The 25,850-nt window shown below is 45.3% G+C and overlaps 1 protein-coding gene across 2 annotated transcripts in view; it reads left to right on the forward strand.

Annotated features, from left to right (window-relative positions):
- The first annotated feature begins 5,293 nt into the window (after positions 1-5,293).
- TNS3 (tensin 3) overlaps positions 5,294-25,850 on the forward strand; it is a 275,924-nt gene continuing 255,367 nt past the window's right edge. The window contains exon 1 of one of the 2 annotated variants that reach the window (XM_081287962.1): positions 5,294-5,408. The gene's annotated coding sequence lies outside the window, so the exon portion shown is untranslated. Of the gene's footprint in view, positions 5,409-5,955; positions 5,981-25,850 lie in introns of those variants that run through there. The other variant, XM_081287963.1, reaches the window with a different exon arrangement.

Raw genomic sequence — 25,850 nt, forward strand, 5'->3', positions numbered from 1 at the left:
TGAGGGCCTGGAGTCGTGGCTCAGTGGTAGATCACTTGTCTGGCATGTGTGAGGCCCTCAGCACTGCATAGAAATAAGTAAAAGATCCATTGACAACTAAAAAATAAAAAAAAAAAAAGAAAAAAGAAAGAAAATTGAGGCCTGGTTAGTGCTGTAGCTCACTGGAAGAGTGTGTTCTTGGCAGTGAAGAATGCATAAGATCCTGGGTTTAATCCCTAGCACCAAAATCAATCAATAAATAATAGAAAAAAAAATCAGAGGTCATTGTGGTGTGGCTCCAATCTACCTGAATTCAAAAGGACAAGCTTAATCATTTACTATCTGCCCCTTCCTTCACATTTATTCTGCCCCAGGCTTCTAAATGTTCAGCCTGGGCTGCAAGCAGCTTCCCATGGGTGCTTACCTCCTGCTATTCTTTTCTTATTGCACTGCAGATTGAACCAGGACCTCATGCATGCTAGGCAAGCACTCTACCACTGACCTACATTCCCAGCCCCTCTTCCTGGTTCTTTTCTCCTGTCCTATTCCTTCTGACTGCTTCCTCACCCTGCCTGCAGGGGCTCAGGAACTGCCCCTTGTGCACACACCATGCTCTGCAGGGGTCCTTGTTTGGCACTTGCAATCAGCCCCTCCTCCACCACATTCTCTCTAGGACTGCCTGCCCTGCCAACTCTATTTTCAGGCAGCTGCTGCAGAGTTCTTGGGTAGATGGGTGGTGACCTCATCACAGTATCATAACACTCTTAGAAAGTCCTTCCTACCCAGCAGAGCCACCCCTCCATCCAGCCCGCCAATGGGCTGACTTTCATAGAGCCAGGTGATCCTCATAATTGGAAGTGGTCAAGCCAAGGTTCAGTGAGCATCCATCACGATAACAACAAGAGACATCTAGCCTTGAGGGTGGAGGTTGAGGTCTCCTCCAACAGGAAGATACTGGGATCTCAGATCTACCCAGCATGACTAATTTCATTTAGGCTCTGCTTTCTCAGTTCAGTGATTCCAGAAGCAGGGGGCCTTAGGGTGCCCAGAGTGAGGGCTCTATGAAGGTGTATTGAATAATACACCTTCATAGAGCACAGGGCCTGGTCCTTTTCATCTCAGAGCCCACTTCCCCGGGAAATAGCTGTGACACAAAGATCCTGAAATTGCATCTGTTCAGGGGGTTCCTAGGACTCACATCTGTAGAAGTTGGTGTGTAAGTGCATTTTGCGGGGGGGGGGGGGGGGGGGACAAAGTACCATATTAGGGAGGGTTTTCCAGAGAAATAGAACTAATCTGGAAATCTATGAGATTTATTATGAAATCAGCCCAAGTGATTGTGGAGGCTGAGAAGTCCCACCATCTGCTATCTGCATCCCAGAGACCCAGAAAGCTAGTGGTGGAATTCAGTTTAAGCCTGAAGACCTGAGAAGCCAGCACATGATGTCTAAGCACCAGGGGTGGGCTGGGGGGTGATGTCCCAGCTCAAGAAGAGAGAGACTTTGCTCTACTTCTGTATTTTTTGTTCTCTCTAGGCCATCACAGAATTTTAGGATGTCCATTCACACTAGAGAGGGTGATCCTCCTTGCTCAGTCTACCTATCCAAGTGCCAGTCTCTTCCAAAAAGATCCTCACCCGCTGTCCAGAGATAATGATTACTTGCAATCTGGACATCCCTTAGCAGGTCAAGTTGACACATACAATCACCCTTGACAGGCATCACAGTTTCATAAACTGACAATAGGTTCTGGACATAATAAAGGTCCTAGCTGGGCCTGGCAACTGTAAAACCAAAATTGAGTTGTGGGTGTTTGGGAAAAGAGAAAGAAGAGAGGACAGCGTAAGATGTCTAATAAGAGTTTCAGAGGATTCTGAATCTTAAGGCAAAGCATAGGCCTGCACTCACACCCAAATCCCAATTGCCTCATAGAATGGCAGACAAATGTAACTGTGTTTTGTATATTTTTTTCTGCCTTTCAGTTGGTCTTTGGAAAACACACACTCTCTCTCTCTCTCTTTTTTTAATACCAGGGATTGATCCCAGGGGCAACCACTGAGCCACATCCCTAGCCTTAAAAAAAAAAATATATATATATATATATATATATACACACACACACACACACACACACACACACACACACACAAATACAAACACACACATATTATTTAAGGAGCTTCTTGCTGAGTTGTTCAGAGCCTCGCTAAGTTACTGAGGTTGGCTTTGAACTCATGATCCTCCTGCCTCAGCCCTGAGGGCCACTGGGATTACAGCTGTGCACCACTGTGCCAGGCTGGAAAACACTATTTTTTTGGTGAAGGAGGAAAGCATTAAGAAAAATATCCAAGTCATCATTCAGGAATACAAAATTATCAGAATTTTGTCATGGCAAAGACAATCCTCAGAGCAGTGATGAGTTTCCAAAAACTATTCTAGAACTCCTACTAGGGAGGAGTAAAAATGAGCTGAAGAGAGAGGCTCAAGAAAGAAGGACTTGGCCATTGTCTCCTGCTCAGACCAGACCCCTACCCTAATGGGAGTATTGGCAGCAAGGAAACATTCTTGGCAGATGGTAACTTTCTTCAGCTAAATTGGTTCGACACTTTTGTTTTCAACTTTGAGATATTTTTGGAGGGCTAAGGATGGAAAAAATGCATGATCTCTTTTTCAGATAATTGTTCATGCCCTGTTTTTGTTTAAGTTCTTGGAAACTCAGAATTGCAGGCTGTGAAGTGGGAAAGCCCTGGACCTAAGAAGGCTCTGTAGAGGGTAGTTCTAGAAGGGTCGGGATCAGGCCATGGGTCCAGGGCTTCCTTGCTCTTACCTCTGGACAAGGTGTAGGGAATTGAGGGACCAGCTATACAGCTGCTGCTGAGTGCATAAGATTAACAGGTTACATGTTTTTCTTTTGGAGGGGTGGGGGTGGGGGGAGGGACATTAATGGGGAATTTAAAGGTTAGACATTGCATGAACTGTCATTCAAGTCACAGATGTTCCAGAAATAAGGATACAGAGTCAGGGTACCTAGCCTGAGGTAGGTACCCTATTTTAGGGGAGGCTGCCTGACAGAAGGGTGGGGGAACCCCAGCATGTGGTCCTACAGGGTCTTCCTAGTTATTTTTTGTGGGGCAGGGTGCAGGTACTAAGGACTGAATCCAGGAGAGCTCTACCAGTGAGCTACATTCCATTTTTCTTTTCTTTTTTTTTTTAAAGAGAGAGAGAGAGAGAGAGAGAGAGAGAGAGAGAGAGAGAGAGAGAGAGAATTTTAATATTTATTTTTTAGTTTTTGGCGGACCCAACATCTTTCTTTGTACGCGGTGCTGAGGATCGAACCCGGGCTGCACGCATGGCAGGCGAGCGCGCTACCGCTTGAGCCACATCCCCAGCCCCCATTTTTCTTTTTTAAGACAGGGTTTTGCTAAAGTCGCCAAGGCTGGCCTTGAACTTTCAATCCTACTGCCTCAGTTTTCTATGTTACTGGGATAACAAGCATGCACCACTGTCCAGCGCATGGTCTTCCTAGTTCTGAGCAAAATTACCAGTATTAGCTCCTGCAAATGGGCATCCTAACACCTTATGAAGTTCAAATTCCTGTAGTGGTTCAGTGACCAACACGGACTGTGACATCCTGCAAGCTGGGTAGCACACTGTTGGCTCCCAGTGGAAGAGATGTTTAAGCAATGATTCAATACGATGATAGGGAGGATGGCGCAAGCAGGCACCTGGGCAGAAATTGAGAGAACAGCTTGAAGGCTGGATGGTTTTGGATCCTTATCAGGCTCCACCTCCAACCAGCAGGGTGACCTTGGGCAAATTACCTAGGATTTGAGACCACACTTTCTTATCTATACTAAAGGGATCCTAATAGTTCCGGCCTCGCCCCTGTTTTTAGGTCAGTTGATTGTGACCTCTTCCCTGCCTTCCCTTAAGGCAGGCTGGGGTTACCTGGCCGGGAAAATGTCTGCCTCCTTTCCTAAAGTCCAGAGCCCAGAGCTCAGGAAGCCTGCACTTCAAGAAATGAATGCCAGCTCCTTTTGGGAAGAGAAACAGTGCTACTACTTTCCAGAGCTTGAGGGGGTAAGTCTTCCCCCAAAGCTGCTCTTTTACCTCCATGGCTTTGGAGTAGAATCAGTGTGCTAGAGGAAATGTGGGGTTGGCTGCCTGTTAAATCCTGCGATGGACAGACTTTGGATCCAAGTTCTCAGTGTTTCTGATGGCTACTTTTAAAACACACTTATTAAGGATGATGTTTTTTACCCCTTCTCTGCTATCCCCAACAAACTTTTTTTTTCCTGCTTCCCTAAGGGAAAGGGATGACCTGAAGCCTGGGATGGGCTAGAGCATTCTGTTAGTGAATCTGGAATAGTTCTTGGTATCTTTGCTCCACACCTAGCCCTCACCATGCTCCTGTGAGATTCCAAGACCTTTGCTTCACTGGGCAGATGCAATCTCTACCCCTCTTTTACAGGAAGTAAGGTGGGAGGTGTTTTCCTGGAACTTCCAGGTGTAAGAGCTGTGTACAGGAAAAGTTAATGAGACTTCTTAGTGACCTCCCTGGAGGAACAGCACTTCTAATTTCTGCAAAAGAGCATGAATTTTATAGAGATCTTTATCAAATGGCATGGTGTCCATTCCCCATATTTCACAAAGGGGAAACTAAGACTAAGAGGCTGAGTACCTGGCCATGTGAATCTTGAGGATGGATAATCTGTAGGCCTTTGCTCTTCTGAGAATCTCTCTCCTGGGAATTCTTTCTTGTGTGCCCCTGGCCTGCTTAAATCCTGCTCTTTTGTCCTGGTTCATTATAAAAAGTCATGTGGCTTTTAAAGTCTTTCTTGACCCCTTCCATCCATGAGCTGGACCTTGTGGGGACTTCTAAATCTTCATGGGTTTTCTTGTCAGACTGTGCTGCTTTACATATGCACAACCATACTAGACTGTAAACTACAGGACGGCAGGGCCAGGTTGGTCTTGTTCTGGGTGCAGAGTGTGCACAATAATTACAAGCCCTCAATGAAAGAATGAACAGATTTTGTGGGAACCAGGACTAGAACCCACCTTCCCAGGTGCGCTTCCACCGACCCAGAACCTTCCAACCTCCTGAATAATAAGAGCCTGGGCTGTTCAGTGGATCTAATAATTCCCATTGCCCACTACTGCTAGGGAAGAAAGGTCCAGGGGTCCACATCATTAGGAACTGGGAGCCAGCCGGCTAGATCATGGAAACGCGCCACATTGTTAGGGTGATGAGGCCAGGTGACCAGCCGGGCCCCGGGAGAGGGCTGTGTCGATTGCCCGCGCCGCCTCGAGGGGGCCCTGCCTCGGGCGCGGGCCGCCAGCCAGGAGGACGGGCCCGCCCGCGCTCTGATCCGCTCCCAGCCTCGCTACGGCCATCGCCTGGCCGGACCGCGCCGCGGGCTCGCCCAGGTACTGGGGCCGGGAGGCAGGGGAGACGCGGCCACGCGCCACCGCGCTCTTTGTTTCGGACCCTGGCGGGTTCCTGCGCCCTGGGCACCGGGACTCGGCTCTGGGCGCGCGGGGTTCCGGAGCTGGGGCGCTAGGGCGCTGGGGCCAGGTCAGGGACGTGCAGGCATCAGGAGCTGGGCTCAGAGACAACTTGGGGCGCGGGGACAGAGACACAGAGGGACCGCGGCTAGGGCGTATGGGGTCCTAGACTAGGGGCCCACAGTCACGGGGTTTGAGACGGTTAGAAGACCCAGCTTAGCCGAAATAACAGGACAGAGCTGTGGCGAAGGCCAGCTCGGCCGGTGTCGGGAGTTCGGACCGGCTAAGCCGGGGTTGTAGGAAGCGGGCCGGCTGGGTCAGGGCCCGCGGCGCCTGGGCGCCCTGCACCGCGGGCGGGGACTGATCCGCACTGTCGCGGTCGCCGCCGGGCGGACTTCGCTCCCTGGGACGCGTTTGGAACTCCGCGACGAAGAGCGGCTTATTGGGGCTGCAATGGGAAAGCTCGGGACCCTTCTCCCGCTCTTTGCAGGCAAGTGTCCTGATGCGTCTCTTTCCCTTTCCTTTTGGTGTTTAAGAGGCAGGGCGTCCCTCTGCACCTTTCCTTCCTTCTGAAGGAGCGAGAACTAGGAGGGTGGTGTCCGGGTCCGGGGGCCACCTGTGGCATGCGCCTTCTGGCACGGCGGCGCTACCTCTGACAAGCTGGGAGGAGGAGGGTCCCCAGGTCGTTGGGGTCTCTGAGATGCAGTGCCGCCTTCTAACCAGCGAGCTCTTGGGTTGTTTGCTTGATGCGATTTGAGAATTTGTGTGGCGGGAAGAGAACCAGGAGCTCTCTAGCACTCTTCAGACAGTGCCAGCAGGTGACCCGGACTCTCCAAAGTGATTGGAAAACAAAAAGCGCTCTCCAGGGTGTGGGGCCAGCGGAGACTATTAACGATGGTGGTCCCAACCGCTTCGGAAGATCCCCAGGGTCTGTCGCAGCCTGGTCACACACATTCATTTTCTGAGATTATTTTCTCTTTTTTTTTTTTTTTTTAACTTCTTGAATGTATGGTGATAGAGGGCTCTTAAAATATACTGAAAAATAGGAACGAAGATCAGCTCTTGTGTTAATAACAAGTAGCCCTTTAGAACTAACCCCTTTGACATTTTGGTCTGTTTCCATGTGGCTTTTGGTCTGTGCCTTTTAATCTTTTTTTAAAGTGCTTTAGTTCTTTCCCTTTTGAATGAGATTTGCCTGTCTGTATGATTTTGATTCTGACCTATTTGGGGCCTGTGAGGTTATATTTGCAAATCAGTCAACATGTATTAAGAAAGGCCTTTCTGTGCTGAGGCCTTGAGGGCCAGGAAGGGGGTGGGGAGTGGCTGCAGCTGGAGGGTGGAAGAGTCAAGGCCAGTACCCAGCCGGAGCCGGACCTGCACAGAGCGGGGGAGGGGGCCGCAGCAGAGCTGGGTGCTACAGAGCTTACTGGAGGAAAAGGCCAACCTTCAGGCAAAATAATGGTGACCTCCTAAAGTAATAGGAGCGCAATAAAGGGTGCAAGATTATTTGCATTTACCAAATGCTTTGCATGCTCTTATTTCATTTTGCCAAATTGACAACCCCTGGAAGGAGTTGGGGTTATTATACCACTTTAAAGATATGCCAACAGAGGTAAAGCCCAAGATGTTGAAGCGTGGGGGTGTAGCCTAGAATTCCTGGACAGGACGGTGGGGTTTTGGGGCTCTTCTCCTGGTTGCTGCTGCACGTCTGACAATTGGATTCTAATGCATGTCTGGACAGCCCTTGCTCAGCTGAGGCTGCCAAAACTATCAGCAGCAGCAGTTGAATTATTTCCTTAAATACCACCAAGAAGGTAGAAAAAAGTAGTAGCTTCAGGGAACTGCATGCTCCTGAATGCAAACTGATTGGCTTTTTACAAAGTGTTGCTCTGGCACCTAATGTTTTGAAATTGAGTTACTTGGGAGTGTGACCCCAGAGCTAAAGGGCACAGGGTCAAAATCTGTTCCTGGGCTGCAGGAGGTGTTGCCCATGAAATAACAATGACCTGGGAAGGAGGCAATGAGGCAAGAAGAGTGAATGGAAGAAGCCAGAGGGGAAGATTTCTGATCCTCTATCTGGCAATCACAAAACGTTATCTCTGCAGGATTCTTTTTGCAGGACCCATTTTACAGATGAGGAAAATAACAAGCATATTTCTAAAGCCCTGGAATCATTAGGGGGTCTGGATGAGCCCAGCCCTCTGACTCTGTGTGCTGTGGTGCTTTCTAGGATCAGCCTGGAGGAAACTCCCTACATACAATCAGGGGAGGCCTCTGTTCCCTCTCAGTGACCTGGTTTCTGAACTTAGTGGTCAGAGATATTTGCTAGCTGAGTGCTTCAAGAGTTCCTTTGGACTTCTCCTGTAGACTTTTCAGGGAGGGGGCTCCTGTTTTGGGGGGAGACTGATGGGTCTGCTCTACAAGGCAGAAACTGGGAAGGAGGACTAATAGCGTCTGGACTGAAGCTTTCCAGGAGGTGCACTGACCTGGGAACCCCTGGCTCCTTCCTGCAGGTCTGTGATAAGCAACACTTGGATGGGAGGTCATCAGCTTACCTGTACCATCCAGGTGGTGAGCCACCACAACCCAGAGTCCTTTGCTGCTATCCCTGTTGATCTAGAATAAGGGGATCTGGTTAATTGGTTAAGTAAGCATTTGATTAACTTAGAGCTACTTTATTTATCACAGTTAGTGAGAGTGCTCAAAAAAATCAGAGCACAATTATTTCTTTTAATCCTCATAGTGAAGCCAAGAGCAGGACATCATCCTCATCTTCATAGGAATCTTCATGCAGAACTGGTATTTAAACACCCTACTGTCTTGCTGTAAGGGTTGTACACTATATTTAAAACACCATGGATTGGGGATGGAGCTCAGTGGTAGAGCACTTACTTGCCTAGCATGTGCAAGGCCCTGGGCTAGATCCCCAGTGCTGCAAAAAATAAATAAAAATTAAAAAAATACCAATAAAAATCACTCTCATGGAAATACTATTGAACATGTGTTCATTCTTAGATTCAGCAAGCATTTTGGATCCTAGAGCATGTTTTGTCCTTATCCAGGTCCATGTCCCATGTACAGTTCTTTGGGTGCAGCTCAAGAGCAGGAATATTGATTTTCACCATGCCCATTTCTTGTAAAAGCGAAAAAAACAGCATCTCCAAGTTTCTTTAACTTTCTGTTTGAACTCTATATCAGGAATGTGTTTTGTGCAGGGGTATCCCACATATCCATGTGATGTGTTCTTCTTGAGGTACATCCTGCTGTCCAGCTCCTGTTCTCTTAGAAAACCTCCAAGTCTCCACTGGGGACTTTTTCTGGAGAGGAGACCACTAAAGACAGGGTGAACAATGATCAGAGACATCTTGCTTAAGGGTGAAGGTCAGTGCAAATTAGGAGCCCTTGGAATACCCCATTGTGTCAGGGAAGGAGATGGTAATTGATGTTCATCAGAACCACCCTTATACTCTTTTTTAAAAAAAATTATTTGTTTTAATTGGTTTATCCCTAGACTCTTAAAAAGAATTTTGTTGATTTTTTTTTAATAATAAGTTTTGTTCTAAGTTGGCAAAATGAATGAAAGATGGGTGATCTAGAAATTTTTTTCCTTCAGAGCATCCCCTGATCAAGCCGAAGAGTGCTTCTTGGAGAGACCACCCAAGGAGAGGTTCTCTCTGTATTTGTCTCCACCCCCTGGGCTGGGCAGGAAGCCCCAGAAGCCCTCTGCAAATGCTTGAGTAGCCATGCCAGTTTGAGAGGCTTTCTATCCATGATCTGATTGTTGCTCATCCATGAAAGTCGTCCTGCTTGTCTCCATTTTCTGTAAGAGCCAAGCTTGAGCAACTTGCCCATGTCATGGGACAACAAGTCTTGAATTTGAATTCAGGCCTGCAGTGCTTAGAGCCCCTGCGGAGAGGAGGGATTTTCCTAGTCACGGACTCATGGCCCAGCCTCTCAAAGAACCACCTTGCCCCTACTTGAGTGGGCAGTCCCAGGCTCCAGCTCAGGGCATCCGCCAGCCTCTGCAGCCAGGCTCCAGCCCCAGCTGCTTCCTCAGACACTGAGACCAGTCTTTCTTCTCTTCCTTCCTCTCTCAGCTCTAATTATGGTGTGTTAAGTTGCCGTCCCTTCCTCTTCCTCTTCTCTTTTTGGAGAGAGAATCACATTTATACACCCTTTCCAGGACTGGCTTTTATCTTTATATATATATATATATATATATATATATATATATATATATATATATACACATTTATACACCCTTTCCAGGACTGGCTTTTATCTTCATATATATATATTTATACATTTATACACCCTTTCCAGGACTGGCTTTTATCTTCATATATATATATATATATATATATATATTTTTTTTTTTTTTTTTTTTTTTTTTTTTTTTTTTTTTCCTTTTCTGGCGGTCCTGAGGAATGAGCTAGAAGACTCTCAGAAATCCTGACTCTGACTGCCCAAGTAGCACCCAGGAAGTTTTTTTTTTTTCTTTCTTTTTTTTTTTTTTTTTGGTTTTGGATATTTTGAACCCAGGTGTGCTTTACCACTGAACTACATCCCCAGTCCTTTTTAGTTTTTATTTTGAGACAGGGTCTTGCTAAGTTGCTGAGGCTGGTCTTGAAATTGTGATCCTCCTGCTTCAGGCTTGCAAGTCTCTGGAATTACACACAGGCACCACCAAGCCTGGCACCCAGGAAGTTTTAACAAGGGCGTCCTGCTAATGATTATGAGCACTCCCCCTTTCCAGGTCACACCCCATAGCACCAGGAGACCTTTCCAGGTGGACCAAAGGGTGTCGTCTTTCATGGTTTCTTGGCAGCAATAGTGTGACATGGCGCCACTTGTGTGTGGATTTTATGAAATGTCTATGATAACTAGTTGGTTTTTATACACCAATGCACAAGTTGCAAGAGTGAAAGAAAGAAACTGCTGAGGAATTGGTGGGCAGGGCCATTCAAGGCCGTCTGCAGTTGCTTCTCTTTTTACAGGACAGCCCAGCCCACTCCAGGCTCCTGGGAGTTGGTTATTTCCCACCAGAGGGTTCAGGAATCCACGTTCTCCTCATTACCTTAGAGCACAGCTGCAGTTTGCAGCATTTCACTCACTTTTAAGGGCCGCACAATAAACTGCGCAGGCCCACATCTGGCCAGCCTCACGGCCCTGGGGCCATGCTGGGCCATTAGCCAGGGTGTCTGAGTCTGTGCACATTCCTTCCAGAACAAAGGCCTCCCTTGGCCTGGTCCTGGCGTTCCTCTCTACTTTGTAATCCTCACCTTTCCTAGAGATTTCCCTGGGCGCTCACCCCTCTCCCCACTGGCCATTTTGGAGGTAGATCAAAGGTGTGTTCAGGCTGAGAGGCAATGAAATAGTCCAGGCTCTGGCATCTCACAAACCTGGGGCAAATCTAGCCTTTGTCCAAGGAGATTTTGGTCATTCCTCACCTACAGCTTGGGATGCACTCGCCAGGGATCCTGAGCTTGGGGTGGGAACTACAGCAGGGTGCTACTTTGTGTGACTGCCGCGCTCCCTGCTTGCTGGCTCAGGCCCCAGGACTGCTTTGGTCCTGATGAATTCCCCTGACCCCTGGGGTCTGAAGAGCACCTTGCCTGCTGCCAGGAAGACTTCCCCCTTCTTGGAGGTGTTATCTGATTCCCAGCTGGGGGGTGGGGAGTGCATGGGATGATGACTAGATGACACAGGGGAGGCCAGAGTGATAGATGAGTTTGTCCCAATGATGGGACAGGTGTTTCCAGTTTGTCTCCTCTGGAAAGGCCTGCAGAGTCCAGTGGCCAGGGGCAGAGGAAAGAGACTTTGTAAACATGTGGTGGCCGGGCTGTGTGCTCAGTGAGGCAGGTGGGGCCCCAGGCTGGTTAAGAATGTGTTTCCCTCTTGTCCTGTGGCAGGAGGTAGGCCAGAGTTGTCATCTGTTTACTTAGGGAGTAGCAGATAATCTCAAGAAGCAAATGTGTCTTTGCTTCCGAATTTGCTTTTTGACTATTTTTCTACAAAATAGTAATAGGTGCTCATTTTAGGCTTGCAAAAGGTAAAAAAAAAAAAAAAAAAAAAAATTCTAAGGAAGCAGGAACAACGTCTTTCAAATCTCACCCTCCACCTCCTTGTTAGTCAGCTTTCTGTCAATGTGATAAAATACCTGAGATAATCAACTTCTAAGAAGAGGAAGTTTGTTTTGGATCATGGTCTCAGTTGTTTCGTTCCATGGTCAGTTGGCTCCACAGTTTTTGGGCCTGTGGTGGGGCAGAACATAATGGCAGGAGAGGGTGGTGGAGGAGCTGCCAGGAAGAGGAGAGAGAAAGAGGAAGGAGCTGGGGTCCCATCATTCCCTAGAGGGCACACCCCAGTGACAATTCCCTAGGCCCTATCTCTTACAGTTTCTACCACCTCCCAATAGTACCATGAGTTGGGATCCAAGCCTTCAACACAAGAGCTCTGGAATGAGGACATTTAAGATGTAAACCATAACACACCCGAGGCGACAAGTTTAGCTTTCTATGCTTTTGAATTTACCAAGCTGAGATCATACTGTTTGTATTTTTCTGTATCTTGCATCTTAAAAATCACTGTGTCCATAGGAGTCTTTCCCAATCTGCAAATAACTCTGCATAAACAGGACTGCTGGTGAACAGTATGTGGAGGTACTTACGTTCTTGTGCTTAAGTATTTGTCCACAATCATCTGTGTTATGTATCTATCACTACACAAAGATCTTTGGGCAGATACTCTCTAGTCATGTTCTTAGATTTCTAGCAGGTTGTTTGGTATCAAAGAACACATTTTTTTTTTTTAATTGTGGAAAGCTATAAGTAATGTAAAATTTAACATCTGAACCAAATTAGGTTGTATAGGTCAGTTTGCTTTAAGCATATTCACATTGCTATACCACCATCTCCTCCCTGCATCTCCAGAACTCTCTTCATATTGCAGAATTATAACTCTACTCACTGAACATTTAAGTCCTCATTCTTGTCTCATCCTAGCCTCTGGTAAACCCTCATTCTACTTACCGTGTTAATGACTTTGACACCTCCATGGACCTCATAAAAGTGGAGTCAATATAGTGTTTGTCCTTTGGTGACTGGCTTATTTCACTTGGCTTAATATCTTGAGGTTCACCCGTGTAGCATGTGCCAAAATCTCCTTCCTTTTTAAGGCTGAATAATATTTCATCGAATGGATATGCTGCATTTTGTTACTCTGTTCATCAGTTGATGGACACCTGGGCAGCCTCTACCTTTGGCGCTAGTGAACAGGGTGTGCAAGTCCCTGCTTCTGGGCAGATGTCCACATGTGACCACAAACTCTTTGGGGTTCCCTGACATATTCAAATTACTGTTGAGACAGTGGGCTCACTGGATTCTCACATTTTCATGGTGTCTGCCTACTGTCTCTTGCTAGCACCGCTGGGTTGGTGTCCAGAGGGTAAAAACCAGGTCTGGCGGAAAAGGGAGAGGGAGATTTCTTAACCGAGCTATTTTGACAGATTGTGTAAACTCAGTGATTAATGGAATGAGAAAGCAGGAAGAATGTCTTTCATTTTAAAAAAAAAAGCCTTCGGGGCTGCTTGGTTTTATTTTCAATTAAAAGGGTCTGATTTTGTTGCTGGAGAATGGTTTTAATTTGGATAAATGGTTCAGTCTGGGAACCACATGCCAGAGCCTATGATCTATGAGTACAATTACGCTGGGTTTCCTCTGCTGCTTTTCGGAGGGAACAACACAGAACCTGGCCTTGCTCTGGTTTGGCTCTGTTAATGGCGCTGGCGGCCCCTGAGCAGTTGGAGTGTGGCGGCTTTTCTGATCAGTACAAGAAGCTTGCTGGGACCAGCAGTGAGCATGGCCATAACGCCCTTGGTGGCTGATGCTGGTTAATTTTTAGCCTCTAAGAATGTGTTCACAATTCCAAGTCAGGAATGTCAACAAACAGGCTCTCCTTTTTTTCCTCCCTTGGAACATGTTGGACTAGAGTTACTGGCATCTTTTCCATCTGGGCATTTGCAGAATCGGTCAGATTTGGAGGAATGAGGAGGGAGGCGGAAGCATCCTTATATTCACTCGGGATGATTCGCAGCTCTGAGCCAGGCAGGACTGGTGGGGGCCCTTGAGGAGGGGGCAGAGGGCTGCTTTGTATGGGTGGGCGGCTTGGCCTTCTTTCCAAGGGGCTGGTGGGGTGAAGAGAGTGAGGGAGTGAATCCTGGGGGGATATAGGATGGGAGACATCTGGGGGAGGGACAATGAGGGCCCAGGTCCCAGGAAAGTAACTACCTAGGGTGTTCCTAGAGTAACAAAGGGGATTTGCAGAAGGCAAAGGGGGAATAGAAAGATACAAGATCAAGTGTTCTATCCTTTTAGTTAGGGAAACTGAGATAGATCCTGGGACAATCTTCCAAGCAGTTTGGAACAATTATGCTGCAAGATCTAAAACAGTGCCCACTAATCCAGGGTAGGGGGAGGTGAGGGATCCCCAGGGTGAGAGGTCTAGACAGTTTGCACCAAAATTTCCAAGAGTACAAACTATAAAAGAAGAACAATGTTACTCTATGAGGTTGTTGTAGAACTGTGAAGCTAGTAAGTGTCATCCACTGGCTTGTGGAAAGGCAAGGCGGCTACCTCTTGCCCTTGGCTCTCAACAAAGGGCAGTTAGTTATTAGCTTAATAATGAATGGGGTTTGGGAAAGTGGGCTCCTGTACTTGGGGCCCTGACTCCTTTTCCTAAGGAAGGGGAGATGGGGGGTCCTATTAGTTGGTTTTATGTTACTGTAACAAAATACATGAGGCAGACTAGTTTTCTAAAGAAAAGAGGATTGGTTTTTCAATTTAATTTTATATTTTGATACTGAGGATTAAACCTAGGAGCACTTTACCACTGAATTATATCCCCATACTTTTAAATCTTTTTTAAACAGACATTAGTATGGCAGTATGTAAAAAAGTAGATGTGGAACCGATGTGAATCTGCAATATGTATACGGGGTAAAAATGGGAGTTCATAATCTGCTTGAATCAAATGTATGAAATATGATATGTCAAGAGCTTTGTAATGTTTTGAACAACTAATAATAAAAAAAATGTTCTAAAAGAAAAAAAAATAAATCCTTTTTAAAAATTTGAGACAGGTCCTCCCTAAGTTACTGAGGCTGACCTCAAATTTGCCATTCTCCTGCCTCAGTCTCCTGAGTAGATGGGATTATAGGTGTGTGGCACCATGACTGGCTTAAAGAAAAGAGGTTTATTTAATTTACACTTTTGGAGACTAAATGGCCAAGGTGGAACGGACGGTCCCACTGGTTCAGCCTTTGGTGAGGCCCTAACGGAGGTCCCATCACAATGATGGGACCAGATCGGGAAGGAGGAGATCACGTCTTAAAACTGGAAGCCAGGTTGCAATTCAGGAGTTGGGCTTCCATGACAGCTATGGCCTCTTCCTAGGGCAACTGCCCCAAGACCTAACCACCTCCCTGTGGCCTTACTTCTTAAAGGGCCCACCAGCTCTTTGCACTATCACACAGAGGAATGAGATTCTAGCATGTGAACTTTTTTGGGGATGTACTCAACTGTGTAGCCTCATCTCTGGAGGTCCTGCCTGCATTGGGATAGAACACAAGCCTCATTTCCTCAAGGTTTGGCCAGTGCACTTGGGTTTCCTTGAGCACCCTTTGGAGACCTTTCTCATTTCCCACTGGAAAGCCAGATTGTGATTTTAGCCAGATTGTGCTGATGAAAAATTTAAGTGAGATAAGTAACTGACAACACAGAATTGATTGATCTTGTTCTTTTAACTCCCACTCCATTTGAAAAAGAATAATCCAAAGTACAGGTCATTAATGGGAGTGCACCATGTTTTTAAGGTCTTTTGTTTGTTATGGAGATAATAAAACCACAAGAATGAAGATTCTACATTTTTATTTATTTTTAACTTTTTTTCCACTGGTTTATTTATTTATTTTTGAGTACTGGGAATTAAACTCAGGGGCACTTGACTATTGAGCCACATCCCCAGTTCTATTTTGTATTTTTTTTTCTCTTTTTTTTTATTGGTTGTTCAAAACATTTTGTATTTTTTAAATTTTGTTTAGAGGCAGAGTCTCACTGAGTTGCTTAGCGCCTTGCAGTTGCTGAGGGTGGGTTTGAACCTGTGATCCTCCTGTCTCAAGCTCCCAAGCCGCTGGGATTACAGGTGTGCGCCATGGCGCCCAGACTTTTTCCACATTTCTAATTGGTGCACTATAGTTGTACATATTGATGGGATTTGTTGTTACATATTCATACATGTGCACAATATAGCAATATAATTTGACTATTATCACTCTTCAGCACTTCTCTGCTCCTCTATGGTCCCTTTCCTCTGCTGATCTCCCTTTGATTTTTAGGAGATCCATTCCCCCTTCTTTTTTTCTCTCTCTTGCTTCTGCATATGAGAAAAAACAGATGACTCTTGACCTTCTGTGTTTCACTTATTTCATTTAATATGATGGTCTCTAGTTCCATTCATTTCCCTGCAAAGGCCATAATTTCATTTTTTCTTCATGGCTGAATAAAACTCCATTGTGTAGATATACCACATTTTCTTCATCCATTCAGCTGTTGATGGGCACCTAGGCTAGTTCCATAGTTTGGCCATTTATATCACTGCAGTAAGATGACTTTAATTCTTCAGAGTAAATACTGAGAAGTGGTGTAGCTGGGTCATATGGTGAATCCATGCCTACTCTTTTGAGGCTCCTCCATACTGATTTCCATAGTGGTTTTACTAATATACAGTCCAACCAACAATGTAAGGCTCTACATTATTAAAAGGCTCACCATTCTCATTGTACCAAAGCACAGGATCACTTTCCTCTTCTTGTCTAGGTGTTTGCAGTGGTTCTGTGTGGATGATTTCCTGAATCCTTTGCCCTATCCTGAGTGACTCCTGTGTTTCTGTGCTGTCTTCATATGAATGACTGTAATGACTTCCTGTAACCCTTGGGGTGAAAGCTAAACTCCTCTGCATGATCCCTCAACTTAGGGTTGGTGATTTTATTGTTTTGTTTTTTAATACACTGCTGAGGATTGAACTCAGGGTCTAGTGCAAGCTGAGCAAGGGCTCTGCCATTGAGCCGCATCCCTAGCTTGGGGCTAGTTTTTGAGCAGGTGATTCTTGTTAGTGTCTCTTTTAGAATATACCAAGCCCACATTGGCTCTGAATGGTCAGGTATCTGGGCACCTGTTTGATTTTTCAGGCAGTCTGTGACGTGGTCTTTGAAGCCTCACCTAACAGTGAGGTGGCCCCTCTCCTGGACCTGTAGTCAGTTCCCAAGGGGCTGCATTCCTGTCCCTGCTGGTCGGAGGCAGGCCAGGTGGGAGGTGCGAATGGTTCCCCTAAATCAGATCTTCACATTCTGGTTTAGCCCTTCTGTCTGCTGTGGCTCCCTGGGCCCATGCACAAGAGTAAAACCAGCAACCTAGGGCCAGCTGCATGCTGATGGGGCTGGATGTGCTCCGAAGCCACTTAGTGCTGATGGGTGGGTGTTTGTGGCCAGGACTCTTGGTGTGTGTCCAGCTGGGGCCTGTCAGTGTTGAATTCAGTACCGGCCCAGCTGAGGTCCAGACAGACTAGGGCTTCAGTTTTTGGTGCCAAGATGAGCTGGACAAATGAGTGGAGCTGACAGACTTTTGGCCGACAGTCATCTCTATTGTCCTGCGTCCCTGTGACCCCTGGAATTACTGCCTGTCCTTTCATTTATTCACACAGGTTGTTTCCACTGTATTTTGCCTGTCGTCAGACCTGTGTGCTCTGGGGACATCAGATCTTCCATCTCCTATAGTGCCAGATGGTTTTGTGCAAATAAGAGGAGGGCCTGGGCTTGGGCACTGCTGGTCCTGCCTGTTTCCCCTGGGGGAGCAGGCTTTGCAGCAACAAGGTGACACTTACACCTGCCTCTGCCATGTGTTCTCCAGGTGACCCTAGGAAAGTCCCCTACTCCTCTGAAGTAATACAAAGATGAGGGTCAATAGGAAGGACCTCAATGAGCCTCACTGTACTTGTAACATTGTGCATGTGAGGATTCCTCCTGCATAAAAAACTAAGGGTCAATGCTGTTGCTTTAATTTTATTTGCAGTTATTCACCCCTTGGAGGAGCTCAAAAGAACTCAAAAGAAGACTTTTTTTTTCTTTTATTAATTCATTATATTTATATATAACAGTTAGTTTCATTTGACATAATCTGATGTGCATGGAATTTCATTTACTCCATTTCAGTACCTGGTGTCCCCTCCCCTTCTCCATCTGTGAATCTCCTTCCTCTTCTCCTCTCATCTTCTTTTTGCTCATTTGTATTTTTGGTTGGTACTTCATCAATATACATAAAGGTGGAATTCACTGTGGTATGTTTATACATGCACTTAGGGTAATTTTGTTAAATTCTTTTTTTTTTGAATTTTTTTTATTGGTTGTTCACAACATTACAAAGCTCTTGACATATCATATTTCATACATTAGACTGAAGTGGGTTATGAACCCCCAATTTTACCCCAAATGCAGATTGCAGAATCACGTCGGTTACACATCCACAATTTTACATAATGCCCTATTAGTAATTGTTGTATTCTGCTACCTTTCCTATCCCCTACTATCCCCCTCCCCTCCCCTCCCATCTTCTCTCTCTACCCCATCTACTGTAATTCATTTCTCTCCTTGTTTATGTTCCCATTCCCCTCACAACCTCTTATATGTAATTTTGTATAGCAATGAGGGTCTCCCTTCATTTCCATGCAATTTCCCTTTTCTCTCCCTTTCCCTCTCATCTCATGTCTCTGTTTAATGTTAATCTTTTCTTCCTGCTCTTCCTCCCTGCTCTGTTCATAGTCACTCTCATTATATCAAAGAAGACATTTGGTATTTGTTTTTTAGGGATTGGCTAGCTTCACTAAGCATAATCTGCTCTAGTGCCATCCATTTCCCTGCAAATTCTATGATTTTGTCATTTTTTATTGCTGCATAGTACTCCATTGTGTATAGATGCCACATTTTTTTTATCCATTCATCTATTGAAGGGCATCTGGGTTGGTTCCACAGTTTAGCTATTGTGAATTGTGCTGCTATGAACATCGATGTGGCAGTGTCCCTGTAGCATGCTCTTTTAAGGTCTTCAGGGAATAGTCCGAGAAGGGCAATAGCAGGGTCAAATGGTGGTTCCATTCCCATCTTTCCCAGGAATCTCCAAACTGCTTTCCAAATTGGCCGCACCAATTTGCAGTCCCACCAGCAATGTACAAGTGTACCCTTTTCTCCACATCCTCGCCAGCACTTGTTGTTGTTTGACTTCATAGTGGCTGCCAATCTTACTGGAGTGAGATGGTATCTTAGGGTGGTTTTGATTTGCATTTCTCTGACTGCTAGAGATGGTGAGCATTTTTTCATGTACTTGTTGATTGATTGTATATCCTCCTCTGAGAAGTGTCTGTTCAGGTCCTTGGCCCATTTGTTGACTGGGTTATTATCTTATTGTCTAATTTTTTGAGTTCTTTGTATACTCTGGATATTAGGGCTCTATCTGAAGTGTGAGGAGTAAAAATTTGTTCCCAGGATGTAGGCTCCCTATTTACCTCTCTTATTGTTTCCCTTGCTGAGAAAAAACTTTTTAGTTTAAGTAAGTCCCATTTGTTGATCCTTGTTATTAACTCTTGTGCTATGGGTGTCCTATTAAGGAATTTGGAGCCCAACCCCACAATATATAGATGGGAGCCAACTTTTTCTTCTATCAGACACAGAGTCTCTGATTTGATATCAAGCTCCTTGATCCATTTTGAGTTAACTTTTGTGCATGGCGAGAGGAGGGGATCCAGTTTCATTTTGTTGCATATGGATTTCCAGTTTTCCCAACACCATTTGTTGAAGATGCTATCCTTCCTCCATTGCATGCTTTTAGCCCCTTTATCTAATATAAGATAGTTGTAACTTTGTGGATTAGTCTCTGTGTCCTCTATTCTATACCATTGGTCCACCCGCCTGTGTTGGTACCAGTACCATGCTGTTTTTGTTACTATTGCTCTGTAATATAGTTTGAAATCTGGTATCGCTATACTGCCTGATTCACACTTCCTGCTTAGAATTGCTTTTGCTATTCTGGGTCTTTTATTTTTCCATATGAATTTCATGATTGCTTTATCTATTTCTACAAGAAATGCCATTGGGATTTTGATTGGCATTGCATTAAACCTATAGAGAACTTTTGGTTCGCCAAAATATCGCCATTTTGATGATGTTAGTTCTGCCTATCCATGAACAGGGTATATTTTTCCATCTTCTAAGATCTTCTTCTACTTCTCTCTTTAGGGTTCTGTAGTTTTCATTGTATAAATCTTTCACGTCTTTTGTTAGGTTGATTCCCAAGTGTTTTATTTTTTTGAGGATATTGTGAATGGAGTGTTTTTCCTCATTTCCGTTTCAGAAGTTTTGTCGCTGATATACAGAAATGCCTTTGATTTATGTGTGTTGATTTTATATCCTGCCACTTTGCTGAATTCATTTATTAGTTCTAGTAGTTTCTTTGTAGACCCTTTTGGGTCTTCTAGGTATAGAATCATGTCATCTGCAAATAGTGATAATTTAAGTTCTTCTTTTCCAATTTTTATGCCTTTAATTTCTTTCGTCTGTCTAATTGCTCTGGCCAGTGTTTCGAGAACTATATTGAATAGAAGTGGTGACAGAGGGCATCCCTGTCTTGTTCCAATTTTGTTAAATTCATTCCACATTTTCTCCCCTTTCTCATACTTCTTCCCTCCATCCTCATCTCCTTCTGTTTGACTGATCTTCCCTTTATCTTTATGATATCCCATCCCTTTTCCCTTATTTTACTTTAGCTTCCACATTTGGGAGAAAACCTTTGACCCTTGACTTTTTGAGTTTGGCTTATTTCACTTAGCATAATGTTCTCTGTTTCTATCCATTTATTAGCAAATGCCATAATTTTATTCTTCTTTGTGGCTGAGTAACTCCATTGTGTGTGTGTGCGTGTGTGTGTGTGTATCACATTTTCTTAATCCATTCATCTATTGATGGGCATCTGGGCTGGTTCCATAACTTTGGGCTATTGTGAATTGTGCTTCTATAAACATTGATTTGACTGTTTCACTATAGTATCCTGATTTTAGTTCTTTTGAATAAATACTGAGGAGTAGGATAGCTGAGTCATAAGGTGGTTCTATTCCTAGTTTTTTGAAGAATCTCCACACCATTTTCCAGAGTGTGGAGTCTGCAGTCTCACCAACCATGAATGAGTGTTCTTTTTTTCCTCATGTCTCACCAACATTTATTATTATTTGTAGTCTTGATAAGTTACTATTCTGACTGGGGTGAGAGGAAATCTTGGTGTAATTTTGATCCACATTTCCCTGAATGCTAGAGATAGTGAATGTTGTTTTCATTTATTTGTTGGCTGTTTGCTTTTCTTCTTTTGAAAGATGTCTGTTTAGTGGGACTATAGCTCAGTGGTACAGTGTTTGCCCAGCATGTGTGAAGCCCTAGGTTCTATTCCCCAGCATTGCCAAAACATTAATAATAATAATAATAATAATAATAATAATAATAATAATAATAAGATGTCTGTTTAGTTCTTTTGCCCATTAATTGATTGGGTCATTTTTTTTTGATGTTGAGCTTTTTGAGTTCTTTATATATTCTGAATACTCCTCCCTGTCAGAGGAGTAGCTGACAAAAATTTTCATCCATTCTATAGACTCTTTCTTCATTTGAAGCCATTCCACTTATTGACTCTTGATTTTATTTATTTAGTTTCAGAGGTCTTGTTAAGAAAGTTGGTGCCTGCAACCCAATATGTTGGAATGTTGACTCTATGTTTTCTTCTAGCAGTTGTAAAGTTTCTGGTCTAATTCCTAGGTCTTTGATCCACTTTGATTTGACCCAAAGAAGAGCAAAAAGGCCCCCGTGCCTCCAGGTCAGTCCCCCACAGACTGACTAGGATGGTTTGAAGGCTGGCCGGCCTTCCAGGTGGTCTGAGTGGCATGCTGACCATCACAGACCCACATTCCCAGTAGTTAGCCCTGTCCTTTCCCTGCTAATAAACTCTGGGGTGGCATTGTATACTGTTAGTTGATCTCTGTCCCCTTCAAAGACGAGAACCAAGGCTGTGGCTTCTTCTTCTTTTTTTTTCCCCCTGCATGATAAGAGTTTTGGAAGGAGCTTAGAGGTAGATTGCTGTGTGTCCTTGGGCAAGGTGTTTCCTTATTCAGAGCCTCCATTCTGTCCTCCAGATGGCAGAAGACCAGCCTTCCTGGCTGCTGTACAACATGTTTCATGTTGGGGTGAAGGCAGTGCCATGCCAAGCTGGGTACATTCTTAGATGGTGGCCTTTACTAAACACACACACACACACACACACACACAAGCTTCCAGATTTTCGCAGGGTTTCATTCTTGGGGTTTTACTTTGCAATATACTCCTTTAACTTTCAGGACCGAGCCATTTGTGCCTCCTCTTAGAGATTTGAAAATCTGGCCTAGTGTTATGTTCTTGGAAATTAGCCATGTTTCCAGTTACTGTCTTATTGAAAGTTGATGGCAAATGCCTACTTGGAGTCCCTGAAGGCTCCCTGATGAGAGTTGCCAACACAAAGCTCTTACTTTACCATGCTTGAGGCACAAAAGAATATTCTTTTTGGACAGAGCATGTGATGGAGTTTCCTTGAAATCCATATAGTAAAATGGCAAGAATTCTTTTCTCTGCTTTTCTCTCCAAATGGATTCCAGTCTTGATACAGACCCCTCAGCAAGACATTAATCTCTTGTCTAACATTTAAGGGAAGGTTTGGTTCTCATAAAAGAATGCTGAGTGTCCAGCAGACCCGTCTTAGGAAGAGATGCTCCACTTACACTTATCTGTTCTCTGCTGAAGCTACCCAGAACACGTTTGCAAATTCCGAACTTGGGACTGAATGCACTGAAGAAACCTGTCGAATTTTGCGAGAGCACCTTCATTTGGCACTTTCAAGTGCACCAGCTAGCTGCCGGGATGGGGAACGGGTGAGGTGATGGTGGGCAGCTTTGCTAATAGCGTGGGCTTTGTTAGCCAGCTCTGGTGGGGAGACAGCACGTCCAGGCACAGGTTATTTCTCTGTCAGCTGATCCATGTGCCCATCCCCAGAGAGGCTGCAGCCCACTCAAGGGCCATCCTATCTGTCAGTTGGTGGTTGGCCTTGGCCCTGGTAGAACACATGGCGCTGCGTCCTGGGGTGGCAGCTCCTGACTCCCCCACATCTGCCCGGGTTTCCATAACACACTGTTCTGTTTCCAGCTGCGTGAATGAATGTGGAACAGTGGCAGCTTGTAAACCTCGGGCTGGTTGCCGTGAATAGAAGGTACGCACCCCAGGGTGGAGGCGGTGGGCAGGAACGTGGCTGGCATGAATTATTGACTGTGTGGGAGGCCCCGAGCAAGGGGAGGTTCATTTGTTCTTCCTTTGTTCATTCATTCCCTCCTCATGCCTTCTTCCATGCAGCTGTGTCCCAGATACATTGAGCCCTCACAAAGCCGAGGCTCAGCGGGTTAGGCAGCTTGCCTGTCCTCTCAGCGTGGACATGAAGGCAGGGACATCCTGGGTCTCACTCTCCTGACTCTCCTTCACTCCACCACGTTTCCTGTGAGCCTCTGGCCCTGTACCTCAGGGCAAGGGCACTTGTCCCAATCAGGTCTCACTGCTGCCTGACACTTACTCTCCTCTGAATGAGATCAGCTGCCTGCAGCAACCTGTCTTGGGTTTGAGTCAGAGCCGCTGGTGGAAGGTCCTGAGGGTGCCACTGAGGGTGGAGCTTTGCTGAGGTGCTTGTGGGTACCAATAGCTGCAGGGAATATTAGGAGGAAGCTTAGATGTGGGTTGCTGCCAGTATGCGGGCTTTGGAAGTAGTAGATGCTCTGAGCTGCCTGTACTGTTCTTTGGGGCAGCCTATAGGTGCATTCTTGTCAGGTCCACTAGGAAACCAGAAAACGAAGTGTCCTGAACCGGCATCCAGAGATTCCTGACCTTGGCTCCTCTCCTCAGAGGATCCTGCCCCTGTTGAAAGGCCCAGCTTTAGTGGAGGTTGAGATCTCTGTTGGGACTAGAGGCCAGGCACGGTGTTCTTGACCGATGCAGGTCGGTTTGACCTTGTGCAGCCCCGTCCCTTGTTGCTCAAGCCTCAGATCTCCATTACTTGAGTGAGAAAGGCAACATGACCTTGGGACCACCAGGCTCAGGGTCAAGCTGGCTGCCTGGGTCACACCTCCGAGATCTATCTCATTATATTGTCAGGTGTGGAGCCTGGCCTTCCTGAAGTCGGATACAGAAGGTCTGTCCTGAGTGGGGCAGCCAGGGTGGTGAGGACTGAGGGGTTGTGGACATTCTTCCATTACCCAGGGTTCTGGGGAATCCCTCTATCATGGAAGGGTCCAGGCATCCTAAGGCTGGGGGTCAGAGTGTCTCCACCCAATGGGTCAAGGTGTGCCCTGAACCCCAGAAACCTGGGGTCCCTCCATCACAGTTCCCACTTCCTTCCCTCTCCTGGGTGCTAAATCTCTCTGGCCACTTTGTGACCCATATCACAGGGCTAGAGTTTGGCTCCATTATGGCTGAATTTAGCATTCACTGGATCTGTATTTTTACATAAAGTGAAGAGGAAGTTGAAGATGAAGTACAGATCAGCTTAGTGCATTATAGAACTTAAAATAAACTTTTCCCTCCTGACTTTTTTTTTGGGAAATTGTTCACATTTTTAGAAATGTTGAAGGAAGAGGATAATGAACTCTCATATAACCTTCATTTCTATTTGCTCAGGATTTTTGTTCTTTTTTTGTCCTTTGGCCACATTGACTTTTATCTTTTGTGGAAATGAGTTGTACACATCATGAGCTGTACCCATAAATACTTCAGCTGCCTTTCCTAGGAACAAGGACATTTTCCCATATTGCTCAACCTCATGACCATGAGCACAGAGAAAAAAATTTTTATTTTATTTTTGGTACTAGGGAATTAACGCAGGGGTGCTTAACTATGAGCAACATCCCTAGCTTTTAAATTTTTTTATGTTGAGATAGGCTCTTGTAAAATTGCTTAGGATCTCGTGAAGTTGCTGAGGCTGGCTTTGAACTTGCAATCCTCCTGCCTCAGCCTTCTGAACAGCTGGGATTATGGTGTGCACCACCGTACTCCATAAGCACAGAGAAATTTAATGTTGATTGAATGGCATGTTACCCCAGATATCCCAATTGTACCTAGAGTGGTTTATCTCTGTGCTTAAATCTACTCAGAATCCCACTATTTTAGTTTTGTTTTTGGTACCGGGGAATGAACCCAGGGGCATTCAACCACTGAGCCACATCCCTAGCCCTTTTTTGGATGTTATTTAGAGATAGGATCTCACTGAGTTGCTTAAGCCTTGCCAAATTGCTGAGGCTGGCTTTGAACTTGTGATCCTCTTGCCTCAACCTCCTGAACCATGTGCAGCACCATACTTGGCCTCACCATTGTTTACATTTTGCACTGATTATGTATTTGTGCTCTGAAATCTGAAACTGAGTCCCTATTTTCTTTATTTTAATACTATTGTTATTTTTTTTCATTATGCTGACTTTAAAGTTTTGAGACAGTTTGCAGAAGTTGTAAGAAATAATACAGAGAAATCCCGTGTGGCCTCCACCTGAATCTATTGGAGGTTATGAAATGGTGGACTTTAACTGTTTTTAAGTAATTTTAAAAACACTTATTGTTTTGCATGTAGATTGTTGCTTATCAATTCCTTTGACCTGGGTGGGAAGCTCATTAGTCTAAAAGACAGTCTTGACCAGGAGACAGTTTTATTTGTTGTGTTTATTCCTTAGATACTTTGTAAATCTGGTGAAAGAAAAATGCCCTCAGTTTTCCTTCCTTCCTTCCTTCCTTCCTTCCTTCCTTCCTTCCTTCCTTCCTTCCTTCCCTCCTGCCTTCCTGCCTTCCTTCCTTCCTGCCTTCATTCTTTCCTCTCTTTTTCAGTTCTGAGGATCTACCCCAGAAGCTTGCCCATGCTAAGCACCTATACTTCCACTGAAGTATATACTCAGCCCTTTGAAATTATTATTGTGAAGCTGGGTCTTGCTGAGTTGCCCAGACTGGCCTCAAATGTGCTTTCCTCCTGCCTCAGCCTCCAGAGTAGCTGGATTACAGGTGTGTGCCATCATGCCCAGCTACCTGCCGTTTTTACACAGTTGCTCAGGTAGTGAAGGGCTTCAGGTAGCACCATGTGTAACCTCCATGGACCTGTTAATGTAGCTGCTCTCCCATAGAACAACATGACGATGCCTGAGCAGGGTTCACCTGCCAGGTATGGCAAC

This window comes from Spermophilus citellus (assembly GCF_964194105.1).
Source record: "Spermophilus citellus genome assembly, chromosome: 3".
NCBI classification, from domain to species: domain Eukaryota; kingdom Metazoa; phylum Chordata; class Mammalia; order Rodentia; family Sciuridae; genus Spermophilus; species Spermophilus citellus.